This window comes from Danio rerio, chromosome 14, assembly GCF_052040795.2.
Source record: "Danio rerio strain M-AB ecotype USA chromosome 14, GRCz13ab, whole genome shotgun sequence".
In the NCBI taxonomy this organism is placed as follows: Eukaryota; Metazoa; Chordata; class Actinopteri; order Cypriniformes; family Danionidae; genus Danio; species Danio rerio.
Genome location: NC_141034.1, coordinates 3,388,708 through 3,400,000, shown reverse-complemented (window position 1 = coordinate 3,400,000; position 11,293 = coordinate 3,388,708). Strand labels below are relative to the sequence as shown.

Genomic DNA, 11,293 nt, shown 5'->3' with positions numbered 1-11,293 from the left:
TGCACAGAGTAGGAGTTTGGTTCACATTGCCGGCAATAAGTCAGACTTGTTTCCAGTGCATGTTGGACTCCAGCAGGGCTGCCCTTTGTCACCAATTTTGTTCATAATTTTTTATGGACAGAATTTCTAGTCATAGACAATGTTGTTCTGTTGACTTCATTGAACATGGACCTTCAGCATGCACTGAGGCGATTTGCTGCAGAGAATCAGCACCTCCGAGTCCAAGGCCATGGTGCCATGTTCAGGTTGAAGGAAAGTCTTTATCCTAGCAGGAGTTCAAGTATCTTGGGGTTTTGAGTGAGTAAAGGGTGGAACATGAGATTGACAGGCAGATTGGTGCAGTGGCAGCAGTAATACGGTCGATGTACTGGTCCATTGTGGTAAAGAACCTGAGCTGAAAGGCAAAACTCACGATTTACCGGTCAATCTACATTCCTACTCTCACCTATAGTCATGAGCTTTGGGTGATGACCGAAAAGACAAGATCTTGGAAAAAAGTGATGGAAATGAGTTTTCTTCACAGGGTGGCAGGGCACACCCTTATAGATAGAGGGAGGAGTTCCGACACCCGGGAGGAGCTCGGAGAAGAGCCACTGCTCCTCCACATGGAGAGAAGTCAGCTGAGGTGGCTCAGGCATCTGTTTCGGATGCTTCCTGGACGCCCACCTAGAGAGGTGTTCCAGGCATGTCCTACCGGGAGGAGGCCTCAGGGGAGACCCAGGACACGCTGTAGGGACTATGTCTCTCGGCTGGCCTGGGAGCGCCTCAGGATCCCCCCGGAGGAGCTGGAGGAATTGTCTGGGGAGAGGGAAGTCTGGGGTTCTCTCCTAAGACTGCTGCTAACACAACTTTGCCCTGGAAAAGCGGTTAAAAATGAATGAATTTAAGTTGAACGTTACTTATCCTTATATTATATGTATTTTGGTGGCCAACACACTGTTATAATACCTAAACGTCTTTTTTTAGACTATTTTAAGAACGCATCTCCTCCTAGACCGTTCATACTACAACCACAAAACTAACTCCAAACTATTCTGAATGAAGTTGCTATATCTTTTTCAACTGATCTGACTAACGGTTTTCCAAAAACTGGAAAATTCGTAAAAGTCCCATTGATTTAACATTGGACCAAACTTTGTGACCTCATAATTTTGCCAATCTGCCAATCACTGATGACCTTTCAACTTACTAGCCACACCCTAGCAACCACTTACAGCACCCTAACAACTGTCACATAGACTTCCATTGTAAAAAAAAAATGCCATTGACTTTACATTGGACATACTAACAACATACCAATCCATACTAACAGTGTACTAATCCATACTAGAAACACACTAACGACATACTAATTCGCACTAACAATGTTCTAATCCATACTAGAAACATATTAACATATGTAATAATTTATACTAGAAACATACTAGCAATATACCAATCCATAATTACAATATACCAATTTATACTAACAAACACACTAACAAACATACTAATCATACTAGCAACTTGCCAAGTCATACTATAAACATACTAGCAACATGCTAATTCATTCTAAAATATCGCTAATAACATGCTAGTTCCTTACAATTTAGTTTGTTTGTTTAAATTCAGTCCATATAAATTGTTTGTAAACAGTTACCTTAAAAACATTTAGTAAAAATTCAATAAATAATTATTTTTTCAGTGTACTGAAGTTGATCTCTCACTAGGAAAGCAGTTTCTTTTACAGCCATTTAAAGAGCTTGTGAAATTAAAATACAGTTTTATAGATGATAGTATAAGTATTATTTTAATTTTAAGGATGTCTATAAGCTTTTGTGCTCCAAAAATTTGGACAAACTTGATATAAACATTCAAAACTAGCAGTTTATCACCTCTGTCTAAATGAATCAACAATTTATTCATATCAAATCTTCCGACCAATTAAATGCTCTCTAGTATCTGGCATGCCCCACCCTCTTCAAGAGGCTTCTCATTTACTTTTCATTTGATGCGCTTTATTTCAAGCACTCTAGGAGCTAGTGTATGTCCCACCCTGTAATCATGTTAAGTTGAGATTACATCATCTTTCGAATAAAAAAAAAAAAAAAAAGGCACCTCTAAACAGCTAAATCATCTGTGTCAGGAGTCTGGAGGACAGTGGCACCAGCTCCGGCACTGATGAATTTGGGTAATTTCAGTATCATCTGGTCATTAAAGAGCTCTAATGAATAGAGAGTGGAGAGTGTTACAGGTCACGCTGACCGTTCATCTGGACAGATCAAGACTGGAGCTGCAGAATTAACACTCGCTCAGCAGCAGATGTGGATTAAAGTGGATCTGGCTACTGCTGCTCGACAAGTGCACTACCAAGTGGAATCATTTAAAGTGCTCCTATTACGCTTCACACAAGTTCAGCTTTCTCCTGAGAATGTGCTCAGAGCAAAATCCCAAATTCGGATAATCACTACCCAAGGCAGGGCCGAGGGTTTGAGGCATTGTCAGTGGTGTAAAGTTACGAATTACAAATACTCAATTTACTGTAACTGAGTAGTTTTAAAGATGTAGTAGTTTAAAATTAAAACTGTTATTAAGTAGTTTTAAAGATGTGGTAGTTTAAAATGAAAACTGTCATTAAGTAGTTTTAAGATGTGTACTTTTACTTTAGTTAATTTTTAGTGCGCCTTTTACAGCATTATTTTTTTTAACTCACTGTTATTGGCTGCATCCAAAATCCCATACTTCCCAGACCCATAGCCAGCCTGGTGAAAGTTGTGGTTTATTTTTCTCAAAAAATGGTGACTGGATAAGTAATAAAAGAAATAAAATCCTGTGATTCCCATCCAGTCGAATCACACACAGAAAAATCATTCAGAAATAGACAGGCCAACCTCGAGATACTGGTGCTTTATAAATGCAGCAATCATGGACAATGTGTAAGCATTAAAAGTGTCCAAGAAGATGTTAAATGGTTACACACAACAACAGAGAGACTGATTAGACTGCACGATGAGAAGGTTAAAGTCTACTGTGTGACTGAAACAGTCTCTAAATGCACTACAGAATGTTACGTTTTCACACAAATACACAAACTCCATGTGTTCTATCAAGCTTGTGTCATATGGTGTTGACATATTGATAGCTAAATGTTTGACACTTTTTAATTAAAATAATGATAATAATAATAATGATATATATATATATATATATATATATATATATATATATATATATATATATATATATATATATATATATATATATATATATATATATATATATATTTATCTAGGTTAAACAGATTACAATTGAATCTGAATACATTAACTTGTTTTCTTTGGGTTTATTAAAGGTGCATATATTAATGTAATGTGTTTAAATTAATCTTATATATTTTTAATTTGTAATCCATGAATCGCAAATAATTTAAAGTAAACTTAGAAACACCTTTTTTTGTTTAAATTGCAAGCTATAAGGTGGAATCATTTTGACAGTGTAATACTCACTACTTTTAGAAGATCTACTTTTCCCTTCTATTTTAGTAGCATTTAAAACAGATATTTTGACAGATTGTCAGGCATTTTTTTTGGTAAGTAATACTACTTTTATAATAATTTTTCAGGATTCTCTTTAGCTCTGGCCATTGCTGATATACATTAATAATGAGTTAAGTTAATTTCCATACTAATACACTTTGTGAATACAATTAAGGCAGCATTATGTGACTGTGTGTGTGTGTGTGTGTGTGTGTGTGTGTGTGTGTGTGTGTGTGTGTGTGTGTGTGTGTGTGTGTGTGTGTGTGTGTGTGTGTGTGTGTGTGTGTGTGTGTGTGTGTGTGTGTGTGTGTGTGTGTGTGTGTGTGTGTGTGTGTGCTTTTGAAATACCTTCATGGAGTTTTGACATCTGAGGGAAAAGAGAAGTTTAATACTCTACAGACTGACAGTTGAGCATTGTGTGTGTGTGCGCTAAGAGAATGAAATATCAGCAGTTTTAACTGACAAGGCTTTAAACCCAGGCATGCACAATATTATTGGAATTTCTAATAAATAAGCCAAAATGGCTTGAAATGTAAACATCGGCATGAGTCCAATCTAGAAAATGATGTCAATGCGCCTTGCCGATTAGATGATGTGGTGATTATGAGCCTGTAATAACTCACATTAGCGATTACAATAAGATGCCGTCAGCAGTCTGGTCATTCTTGAAGTGAAATTTTGCCGGTACGGCAATTTATTTTCACTGTTTATGCCTTGAAATGGAGAAGGCAAGTACAGAATGACTTGTCTCATGTTTGATATCCTTTGGTCACTAAGACATTTACTAACCGCCACTAGCCCAGTGCCTCCAGCAGCACTAACAGCCTGCCACAGGTTATAAAGCTTGCCTGGTAAAGCATGCCATTTATTTAGGTGAGGCTGTAATAGCTAGACTTGTAAAACGTCTAATGTAATATGTCTTTTAATAAGTATATAATCAGCCATAGATGAAATCTGCACAATTTCCCACTGCTCCTGAATGAAAATCAGTTCAGTTCCATCCTCAACTCTTATTGGTAGCTGAAAGCTACAATATGAAATGCGGGAGCACAGATGTGTGTGTGAGTGCTTTCTGCAGGTGTGAATGACGATGTGTGTGACATACACAGCAAGAGAAAAACACTGCCAGAGATTGTAAATTGTGTATTTCAGAATGAGTAATGGCTAAATGTTGCATTGGTCAAATAAATGAATAAATATAAATAAATAAAAATCCCCCACCCTTGGCAGGTGAGTCAGAAATGTAATTTTGCACCAAGCACTTACACACACACACACACACATCTCTCCTCTGGAGGATTTGAACTAAACGTTGCCCATCAGACACCAGAAGAATTCTGAGTGCCCAACTCTCTGCCAGGTGTCCATGGCAACGTCAGAGTTTTCCCCATCTCAGCAGAGACCTGCGGAATATGACAGATTGCCATTCCAATGAGAAAAAGGAGGAGAGAGAGAGACAAAGCTGATGAGTCAGTGTCAGATATGCATCTGTTGATTGTTCACGATGACTCCGAGCACAATAAAGAGCTCCAGTGTGTGTGGATATGCAAATGCAAAGGCTTCATCCTAACCCGTATGGAAACGGTAGCACATTTAATTTAGAATCTGATTACACTATACTTGTATTATAGTCTATTATATTAGGGATTCTCAACCGGAGTGATCAAAGTAAGCACTTTCTCCTGTCCTCTGATGGATTACTTCAAACTCGGCGCAAAAACAGCCTCATGATCACGTCTGCAGCTAGTACACGCAAGTCTGTTCATTCACAAACTATACATGAAGTGAATGTAAAAGTATCTTTTTGTGTATTTTTCATCAAGAGTCTTTGCATTCATCTTCAATGCCTCCTCGTTCATCTGACCCCAGACATGCTTAATAATGTTCATATCTGGTGACTGGGCTGGCCAATCCTGGAGCACCTTGACCTTCTTTGCTGTCAGGAGCTTTGATGTGGAGGCTGGAGTATGAGAAGGAGCGCTATCCTGCTGGAGAATTCGCCCTCTCCTGTGGTTTGTAATGTAATGGGCAGCACAAATGTCTTGATACCTCAGGCTGTTGATGTTGCCATCCACTCTGCAGATCTCTCGCACACCCCCATACTCAATGTTACCCCAAATCATGAATTTTCCTCTACCAAACTCAACTGATTTCTGTGAGAATCTTGGGTCCATGCAGGTTCCAGTATGTCTTCTGTAGTATTTGTGATGATTGGGATGCAGATCAACAGATGATTCGTCTACCTTCTGCCACTTTTCCAAATAATCATCTAGAAGTCAAGTTATTATTTGTTGCTCTTACAACTGGGATCGATGACAAGACTGAAATTGTACAGTCTACTCATCTAAATAGTTCAAATCACGTTTGGTGTGAACCCAGCTTGTGTCAGAAATCTCACACACGTGCAGCTTCACTGAAAAAGTCTCTCTACAAGTGCTCACAGCTAATTTCGTTGCATTCAGAATATGTTTCTGTTTGCCTTTAATGTGAGTGAGCATGAACCGCTGTCGGCAAGCTTAAAGGGAGGTTTGTTCTTGACTCAGAAACATTGATTCAAAGCTCAGGTTTGAGCATTACATCGATAATGAAAGCCGACAGAGCAGTTCAAGTGCTTCAAAACAGGCCGGAGCGGTTTGAAGTTTTAATGTAGACTAAATGGCTCCAAATGAGAAATAAATATAGGCTTTGCAAAACTTTTAATAGGTGCTACTGTTGTTGGGTTTGTGTGTCAGCAGATAGCGTGCAAGATTTATTTCAGTACAGGGTTACTGGTATTAACTCCTTGCCATTGGAAAGATTTTCACTTATGGGATAACAGTTCCTGGCAAACAGGAGGTGATATCATGCATGTTTTTGAAGAGTCGCTACAGAAAAACAAACAAAAAGTGAAGCAGAAAAAAGTGATAGAAGCATAGAAGTTATTTCGATACATTCAACAGCACATAAATATATATAAAACCTTCTGCAACTTCACTGAATGAAATATCAAACCTAGATTGGAGGTTTATAATTCAATTCAATTCAATTCAGCTTTATTTGTATAGCGCTTTTACAATGTAGATTGTGTCAAAGCAGCTTCACATAAATGGTCATAGTAACTGGAACAGTGTGGTTCAGGTTTTAGTGTTTAAGTTCAGTTCAGTTCAGTTTAGCTCAGTTCAGTGTGATTTAATCATTACTGAGAGTTCAAACACTGAAGAGCAAATTCATCGATGCGTAGCTCTACCAATCCTGAACCATGCGAGGCAGTGGCGACAGCGGAGAGGGAAAAAAAACTTCCCCTGATGGGAGTGAAGAAAAAAAACCTTGAGGCAAGGTTCAGGGCAAGCTTCAGGATTGTTGGCGGATTTATTATATGCGGTTGATGTTTGATCATCTTTCTCAATCTGGGAATGCGTTTCCCAAAGAACGATGTAACTCACAGCTGAACTACAATAGGACGATGCATCATTTGGGAAAAGAACAATATTGCGTGCGCATGTTCTGTCACAGATCGATCGTTTGAAGTACGTTAGGTCTGAGGTGGACAAAATACAGCCCACGAACCATGGTGATGGCAGTACTGCCTGCAGTACAGTTAGCGCAACCAGTAGAATAAGAACACACTCTCGGATATTAAAATGCACTCGCTGTTATTGAGTAAAAATGAGTCTGGCAAAAAAAGAAAAGAAAAATTGACTGAATGTCGTGTGTTTAAGAAAGAATAGACTACAAAATACTTTCTAACCAATATTGATCAGAAAGCAGTATGTCTAATATGCTAAGAAAGTATTGCTGTTTTTAAAGACTACAACCTAAGGGGTCGATCACACCGAACACGCTTTATGCGCTTCTTTTGAGTGGTTTACTTATGGCCGCAAGAGTTTTGCGCACTGCTTATGCACCCTGCGCGTCTCGTGTTTTTGCCGTAGCAGACTCTCGACTTTGACACCCTTGCGAAGAGAGGGGAGCAGGCTCATTGTTCACATTAACACACTCAAAATAACATGGCTTGGAATAAAAAATACTAAGACTCTTTTTTTCTTTTATCTTTTTTATCTTTTATTTTTTTATCTCATAGTTTTCTGATTGATATGAGCATATTTATAAAAGCTCAAATGAGATTGTTGTACATTTGACTCAAATGATATAATAATTGCTGGTTAAATGCGTTCATTTTAGTCATAGAATACATTTTCCATGCACACATCCACTTTAAAAAGTTCTTTTATCAAATATTTGTGGTTTTATCAAGTTTTTTGATGATTGATCTGTATATACTAAAAGCAGTGCACATTAGTTTATTGTAAATATGAGAAATTGTAAATATTTCTTTCAGACAAAATCTTTTTTATTGTCCACTGTAAAAATTACATTATTATTATTATTATTATTATTATTATTATTATTATTATATTTTATAAGGGATTATTTTGTTGTTTTAAGATGATTGATACGTAAATATAAATAGCAGTGTAAATTAATTTGACTTAATAATATAAAAAAAAAATCTGTTTTGTGAAATTGTGACATGTTTCTGTCCGATATTACATGTTCCATGCATACTGCCACTATAAATGACAGTAATTTTTTGAAGGATTTGACATGTGGCCCTTTACTTAGTTTGCAAAACTTGATGTGGCTCTAAGGTCTAAAAGTTTGCCCACCACTGCGGCTACGGCACTCTAAATGGGGTGGAGTAACAACTTCTTCAGATAAAATTTATTTTTTGTGCAAATTATATTGGCTTACATGCACACATTTAAAAATAAATGCAATATTATTTTTTATATTCATTATTTTTAAGTAGGCTATTTTTTGTTTAACTGTGACACATTCAAACCACTGCAGAAATGTTCTAGCTTTTGTTATGTACAGTACATATACAAATAGCCTATAAATTAAATTAAAACTATTAACATATCCTATAAATATTTTTGTTTTCACAATATTTGGAGACATAATGTGACTTCCGCCTTTAAATAATAATAGGTCACCTATAGCTTTCTTCTTGATCTTCTTCTGCATTTAGAATAAATATTCCAAGTCTCACTCCAAGTTTAAATGTTGGAACGTGTGAAAGGAATAGGGCATAGGGGGATATCTAGGAAAAGAACACATCCAGGAACGATTCCTCTAACTACCGCTCTAGAGTTGGAGTTGCAAGTGTCCATGTTTGCAACACAGTTTGCGACTGTTCATTGGAACAATGGATTTGGGAAATGGCAAATTACTGAACTTTGTTTGTAACAACGGAACTTGCAAACTTAGTTGGCTAACAGTGCTTTTCAGAAATACACACCAGATCCAGATGCAGTCTTTGAGAAGATATATTTTGTCCCCCCTTATATATTATATATGGTCCATAAATATTTGTACATCAACACAATTCTAACACTTTTGGCTCTATACACCAACACAATAGATTTGAAATGAAACAAGCAAGATGTGTTTACTGCAAACTGCAGACTATCAGCTGAACGGTGTAGGATAATTTGCAACCAAGTTTTAAAAAGTGAAAGTTTGATTTACGATTATTATTCTGTCCCATTACTTTTGGTCCCTTTACAAGTGGGAGGCACACATGCAAACTGTTTAAATTAGTACAGCGTTCACCTGATTTGGATGTAAATACCCTCATATTAAAATTGATAGTCTACACTTTAAACACATCTTGTCTGTCCCACTATTTATGGACATGATGAGTTTATACTTATTTCCTTGAAACCCACATTCAGATTTTAATAACAAATTTGATGCTAGAATAACATATGCCAGAGAGAAAGAGTTTATTAGACTATAATGCGTGTTCAATTCTGGTTTATTTTGTAAAAATAAATTATAGACACTTGGCATTGGGTGTTCAGGTTGGATCTTATTCCACCTGAAATCTTTGAAATGCACAGCTTTGATGAATTCTCTTCATATGAGAGCTTTTCAGCTACTGATGTGCTACTTTTCTAAAGGTTTTCTTTTAATAATAAGAAATTATGCTTTTGTTAATCAAGGATTCATTGATTTGATCTAACCTAAGACATTTATAGAGTATATATTATGAAGATTTACATAAAAGACTTGTTGAATATTCAGCTTTTCTTTACAAGAATGAATTACATTTTAAAATACATTCCAGTAGAAAAAAGGAATAGAGTAATTTTTCACAGTGCTACGTTTCTGTTAAATAAATGCCCTTGGTAAACAGAAGGCACTTCTTAATGGGGACCCATTATGCAAAAATCACTTTTATAAGGGGTTTAAACACAGTTGTGTGGCAATAATCTTTGAATATAACCAACCGCAAGGGATAAAAATGAATTAATTCCATTTTCTGTATAATCACACGTGATAAAAACAGTCTGGAGAAACACTTTGATTGACATTCTCACTTTCTACGTGTCATCAAAGGGGAAAAGCCCCACCCATTAGTGATGATCTCTCCCTCATTAGCATAAACAGCCCTGAGTGAGAAGCAGCTGTCGGGTTTTAATGTCGTACCTGCTAAAAATAATGAGGGAATACGAATGTAGAGTTTTAGGATGCACAAATGAACACTAGACGACCTTCTATGGTGATGCACAGGCATTTGTTGCCCCACCCTGTTTTGAAAAGAGCGCATCTCATTCGAATTTAAAGCGACAGTCACCAAAATGACACAATTTGGATTAAAGCCTTAAAGGGGGTAGTTTCAAAGAGTCATAAAGCATTATTTGTGTAATATTTTGAGCTGAAACTTCACATACACACTCAAGGGACATCAGAGATTTATTTTGCTCCTTGTAAAATGAGGTCCCCTTTAAATCTCTTACCATGTGAATATTTGTGTATCATTCCAACGAGTTAGCCTGAACAACAACTCACTGAGCCTTGCTTTCTGAAGCAGCGTTAAAATAGACAAAGTTGTAATTGTGGCCGGCTCTCGTGTATGTTAATCTAGCGACTCCATTAGTGCTTTATCGGACGTCTCTGTGTGTCCCAGTGTCCTGACGCAGCAGATGATTAGACGCTCACAGAGCAGCCAATAAAAAACACCCCTGGAGATAAGGCTCGGCCCATTATTCCAGCTTTCGTTTTTTTTTTTTTTTACCTGTATTTATGTCCGGGCTCATCTCCAAGAGAGCAGAGATGAGAACGCTATTATGAGCCGCTGCTTATCGCTCTCTCCGTCCCAGAGAAGAAGCAGAATTACCTTCAGTATCATCACAAGGCTGAGTTCAACGCTTCAGTACTCGGCTGCGACACTTCAGCTGTAAACCAATGAAGTTAAAATCCTGAGCCGTTCTAGTTGTGTGTGTTTAACGCCGCTGTTCTAGTTGCGTTGCATTGCTGAGACTATTATAAAGCGGCTGCACTAATTCTGTCATGTTGAACATTAAAAGGTAATTTTGCGACTGCGGTTTTCGCTCTCTTTAATAGGGCTTTTAGAGTGATGCAGTGCTGAGATGGCTTCAACTAGCTTTACCCAAAAGGCTTCCGGGTAGTCGCACATAGCGTCCCGTGAGTAGCAGTGCATTTTAAAAGGAAGCGCTCTAGTTTTTTGGCATTGCGTGTCTCTCTTTCTCTCACCTTCAGTGATGATAGTGTGGGCGCTCTAGTTTAGTGCTGTTCTGTTCTGTCACCTGCTTTCAGCACCAGTGATTTATTATGGAAGTGCTCTAGTTTTGTTGAGTCACATCTAAGGCCCTATGAAGCATTTTGATTCCCAAAGTTATTTTAAAGGATACATTGGGAATTTAAAAAAACTAATGTTGAATTTATAAAACTGTAACAGGGTGATATTTTATTGCAATGTTGATTGTTTT

The 11,293-nt window shown here is 37.3% G+C and overlaps 1 protein-coding gene and 1 long non-coding RNA gene across 7 annotated transcripts in view; one reads left to right on the top strand and one right to left on the bottom strand.

Moving 5' to 3' along the window:
• The window catches only part of spock1 (SPARC (osteonectin), cwcv and kazal like domains proteoglycan 1), a 289,085-nt gene that overhangs the window by 107,338 nt on the left and 170,454 nt on the right, over positions 1–11,293 (top strand). The gene's annotated exons all lie outside the window — the stretch shown is intronic.
• The window catches only part of LOC147840754 (uncharacterized), a 42,887-nt gene that overhangs the window by 29,173 nt on the left and 2,421 nt on the right, over positions 1–11,293 (bottom strand). The gene's annotated exons all lie outside the window — the stretch shown is intronic.